The sequence below is a fragment of the Alexandromys fortis genome, unplaced genomic scaffold (assembly GCF_014885135.2).
Source record: "Alexandromys fortis isolate MF-2015 unplaced genomic scaffold, M_Fortis_MF-2015_v1.1 scaffold_29, whole genome shotgun sequence".
NCBI lineage: Eukaryota > Metazoa > Chordata > Mammalia > Rodentia > Cricetidae > Alexandromys > Alexandromys fortis.
The window spans coordinates 6,528,886-6,534,604 of NW_026067891.1; positions in this window are offsets into that span (position 1 = coordinate 6,528,886).

A 5,719-nucleotide genomic window follows, 5' to 3' on the forward strand; every position below is an offset into this window, starting at 1 on the left:
ACGTCCTCTGAAGGAAAGCATCACACCCCGGCCACTTTAGTCCATATTGTGTTTGCAGTACCCAATAATCCAAGAGCTCCAGGTGTGTCAGAAGCATCTGTGACCAGAGTCATGCAAACGCTGCAAAGCCGCTTTAGAAAGACAGCTCTGTAAACCACAGACAACCGTCACTGGTTCCCACCAAGATTTATTTAAGCTGCTTATAGAAAGCAACTATTCTGTTCTAATGATTATCCTGTCTACAGTGACTCTGTTAGATTCCTACAACAGGAGGCAGAGACAGGCAGATCTCTGTGAATTCAAGGCCAGCCCTGTCTACACAGAGAGCTCTAGGACAGCCAGGGCTACACAAAGAAACCCTGTGGGGGGGGGGGGAGGACAGGGCTGGAGAGATGGCTCAGGGATTAACAGCACTGACTGCTCTTCCAAAAGTCCTGAGTTCAAGTCTCAGCAATCACATGGTGGCTCACAACCATCTATAACAGCGAAGCACGATTAATAAAAGCTCAGGGTCAGAAATTGGGTTTCAACCTCAAGACCTAAACCGCAAAACAGCCTGCTACTGGCTCTTACCTCAACCTCAGTCTGAAATGGCGATCCTGCCTCCTGGAATCTCAGAAGGAGACTGCATCTAAGAGCTGTCTTCCCCCATTTTATAATCCTCTCGGAGGGCTGGGATCAAAGGCGTGCACCGCCCAGTTTCTATGGCAACTAGTGTGGCTATGGGGATTAAAGGTGTGTGTCATTGTGGTTACTGAGATTAAAGGTGTGTGTCATTGTGGCTACTGTGTGTCATTATACTCTGGTCTGTAAGGCTAACCAGCGGACTGTTTTACTCTCAGATCTTAGGCAATCTTTATTTATTAAAATACAGTTGAAATGCCACTACGTTTCCCTTTTTCATCTAAAAAAAATTAAAAAGGCTATAACGAATACAGGAAAACTATATACAGTAAGTTCATCGACTATATACAATAGATACAGGCAATAAATACGTCAAAAATGTCTAGTCCATTTTCATTTAACAAATTCAGAGAAAATATTTCATATCTATCCTATCTCGGTGAGTCCAAAGTTTTCTACCTAATTTAATTTCTATCATAACTTTCTTTCTGTGCCTGGTAAATTATAACTATAGCTATCTAATCTTCAACTCCCTCAGAGACCCAAGAAGGAAATAATATTAACTGAGTAAGCAGGAAGTGCAGGCAAGCGACTTCCAAAAAATGTGAGTAATGACAGAAACAGCTGGCTGCCTGGACAGTCACACAAAGTTCCTCTGCAACGTTGGGGCATCTGTCTTCAGCCTACAGGCCTAGCATATTTGGCAGACTTTTCTGTGAAGCAGGATATTTTGTGTCCTTGTCTAATTAGGACAGCATGATGTCAGCAGTCGAGGCAGGGGCATTTTCTTGCCCAGTGGCTTACTTTTACCACAAAGAAAGTAAATTCCATGTGGAGTTTCTTTGATGCATGTAGTCTTCTTTGAAGTAGATTAGTGCTTCCAGGAGCAGACATGTCTCACTGTCATAAAAAAGAAGAATCTAGATTATTAAAACATCTTAAATGCCATATTCTGTAGATCTCTGAAGAGTTTGAAGATGACCTATCTATCTAAATTATATCTTTGTTTGACCTTGAAAACATACCTAATGTGACTACAAGTTTGATTATACTAGGTGATTAACTACTAACTTATATTTCTTTATTATCCTAGGCAGTTGATAATAATTTTCAAGGGCTAAAAATTTGCATTACATTGCTAAATGAGCTGTATAGGTACAATACCCTGAACAAAATTAGGAATGAATATACAGTATGTTTTAACAAAATTAATCTCAATTTGTATCAATTTAAAAAAATTTGGATACAATATACAAAAGTAAAATCAATGTAAAACATTTAAAATTAATAGTTGCTGACTGAGAAGCCAAGGACAATGGCACTGGGTCTTGATCCTACTGCATGTACTGGCTTTGTGGGAGCCTAGTCTGTTTGGATGCTCACTTTCCTAGACCTGAGTGGAGGGGGGGAGGACCTTGGACGTCCCACAGGGCAGGGAACCCTGACTGCTCTTTGGACTGGAGAGGGAGGGGAAGAAATTTTTAATTAAAAATAAATAAATAAATAAAATAATAGTTGCTTTTAAAAGATAGACAATAATCTACCTTTCTATCTTATCATATCTGTATCCTCCCTTTTTCTTTTCAGAGTAGATTCAATCATCTACTTTTCTATCATATATTTATATCCCCTTTTTGCTTTTCCTTTTCTTTCTTTCTTTTTTCTTTTTATTATTATTATTTTATTACTTAAAGAAATACCAATCCAAAATCCCACTCCTTCCCCTCCTCCCACTTCCCTCCCACTCCCTCCACAGACCCACCCACCCCACCCCACCACCAATCTTAAAAGAGGGCCATGTACCCGCCCTGTGGAAAGTCCAAAGTCCTCCCTACTACATCTAGGTTGATCAAGGCTTACTTCAGAAGAGAACAGGATCCTAAGAAGCCAGTACATGCCTTAGAGACAAATCCCAGTGTCACTATCAGTGGCCCCTCAGTCTGCCCCAACTGTCAACCCCCTTCAGAGTTGACTCCCAGTCCAGTTGGAGTTGGAACTCAAGCAAACTGTCTCAGTGGATGACCCCCTCATGGTCTTGAATTCCTTGCTCATACTCTCACTCCTTCCACTCTTCAACTGGATTTTGGGAGCTCAGTCCAGTGCTCTGATGTGGGTCACTGCCTCTCTCTCTCTCTCTCTCGAGACAGAGTTATTGTTGTTTTATTTTTTCAAAACAAAAACCTTGAATCTAATTTTTTTGTTTAGCTTTCTTCCTGACCATTATCCATAACAACTTGTAACCAATACATTAAACAAAAACAAACATCCATAATCCATTTTTTGAGAATATGGGTGTAGTTTTCTAGGCTACTTCATGCTGATTCCTTACTGAGTATTCTGTGAAGCCAGATCATTTCAGTCAGCCTTTTTTTTTTTGGAGCCTGTTGTCCTGGAACTAGCTCATGTAGACCAGGCTGAACTCAAATTCACAGAGATCCACCTGCCTCTGCCTCCCCTCCTGAGTGCTGGGATTAAAGGCCTGTGCCACCACTGCTTGGCTCAGCCAGCAGTCTTGAAGTTGTTCTGGATGTAGAACTCAGAGGAAACTGCATCAAATGCACTCTTAAACATTAGGCCATCTGAGTCATCTGTTCTCACTGGAGATTTTTTTCAGGTGGTCTTCCTTGATCAAACCTTATTTTTCTTAAGAATGAATCCACAGACTCTCATTTCCTGTGGAAACAAAAGCAAAATCTCTTCTCCAAAGTAACATACATTTTGACTTAAATTTTGAAGTCAAGGCATTTTTAAAATATACATGTTGGATTAATCCAGCAGCATTTTAATCTTTTAGCACCTGTTACTCCTTCCTCAGCAGTCCAACAATTCAAAGACAACACAATAACATATAGCATCCAGATTCTCTGTGCATTTTCCATCCTTACATAGAAGCTAAGCCAGAGCAGATAGGAGCTAGGAGAGCTAGTTTTTCTCCAGAACCCAGGTGGCTAGGTTTGGGTCCAGCTCCTAAAGCTAGAATTCCAATCCCAACTCTAACCTGGGTTGCTGGCTAAAAAAAACCTCGGGCAAACAGCATCTTTGTGAATTCGTACCCCAAAATGTTGAGTGCCAAATGAAGCTTGATTAATAGAATCTCAGTGTCAGATATTGGGGTTCAGCCTGGTTTTGTGTCCTGCTTGTCTCAGGATCTGATGCCCTCTTCTGGCATGTGGGAATGCAGAGCACTCATGCATAAAATATAAATAAATAAGATTAGAAAAAAATGGTTTTCACAGATGCTGACTTGTGTCCCCAGAGCCCACACTTGTCTAGTGTCCTAAGAAGAGCTGGGTTTCTCTCATCTGTCTTGCTTCTAACTGGCAGTCATAACGTGCCCTATGACCAGCTCCACTCCCCAGCAGAACACGGGACTGGCCCTACCTTGTTCAAAAGCTATACTAAAGCTCCAAGGACCTTGAACTCATTATGATAATAGCACACCTATAGGTGCCAGTACAGATCCAGGAATAAATAAATTAGGGGGGAAAAGAGGCGCTACCCTGATTCTTGGAAACTTTCTCCATGAAAAGTACTTATGATGTAACACAGTGGTAGAGTTTTTATCTAGCATGGTGGAGATCCTGGGCTCAATCCCCAGTAGTGCATCCTCTCCCCATAATAAAATGACAGAAAAGAAAGCTCTGAGGTGAGCTTGCACACACCACCCCTTGTAACATAACCCTAACAAGTCTGCACCGCAGTACTGAGGGAGAAGGGGCCTTATCAGACAAACTATCCGGGCTGCTTCCAGAACTGCTTCATTATTTGTGGATGGTATTGCATAGAGAAAGATTCTGGAAAATTGGTTGGCAATGCTAGTGTGGAAATCTTCCTAGCCTGTGGGTACACTGTGCACCTGAACATAGAGAAGCAGAAACAGAACATTAGAGGGCTGGGTGGACATTCCTCAGTGAGAGAGCTTGTTCAAAATCTGGAATTCTATCTCTAGTACAAAAACAAACAAAAAATGTAATAGTTAAAAAAGTGGCTGGGGGGCTGGGTGGTGTTGGTGCATGCCTTTAATTCCAGCACTCAGGAGGCAGAGGCAGGCATATCTCTGTGAGTTCGAGGCCAGCCTGGTCTACAAGAGCTAGTTCCAGGACAGGCAGGGCTGTTACACAGAGAAACCCTGTCTCAAAAAAACCAACCAACCAGCCAACCAACCAACCAACCAAGTAGCTGGGCAGAAGTGGCACATGCCTTTACTCCCAGCACTTGAGCGGCAGAGGCAGCCTGGTCTACAGAGAGAATTCCAGGACAGCCAGGGGTACACAGAGAAACCCTATCTCAGAAAGAAAAGAAAGAAAACAAAGGGGAAATAATTTTCCCTAAAATTTATTATGGTTGGCAAATACTGTATCATTGAACTACACTTCATTCAAATCTTTACTATGAGAATCTGTAAAAACACAGAAAAGCTTAAGTAACTGTAGAACAAGCAGCCATATGTACCTGCATTCTGCAATTCTCAATATTTACATTCTTATTGGAACAATTGTCTTTCTATCCATTCTACCTAGCTACTTTTTATCGTATAAGATTTATTTTTATTATTTTAACTATGTGTATGTGTATGTATGTTCAAATGAGTACAGGTGCTCTCAAAGACCCAAGGAGGATGTATTATTTTTTTATTTTTTTTTAAATCTTTATTTATCTATTATGTACACAGTGTTCTGTCTGCATGTATGCCTGCAGGCCAGAAGAGGGAACCAGATCTCATTACAGATGGCTGTGAGCCATCATGTGGTTGCTGGAACTTGAACTCAGGACCTCTGGAAGGACAGTCAATGCTTTTAACCTCTGAACCATCTCTCCAGCCCCCAAGGAGGAATTAAATCCTCCCTGGAACTGGAGTTAAGGTAGTTGTGAACTTCATGAGGCCGGAGCTGGAAATCAACTCCAGTCCTCTGCAAGAGCAATGCAAGCTCCCAACAGGAAGCTGGGCAGTGGTGGCTCATGCCTTTAATCCCAGCACTTGGGAGGCAGAGGCAGGCAGATCTCTATGAGTTCGAGGCCAGCCTGGTCTACAAGAGCTAGTTCCAGGACAGGCTCCAAAGCTACAGAGAAACCCTGTCTCGAAAATCCAAAAAAA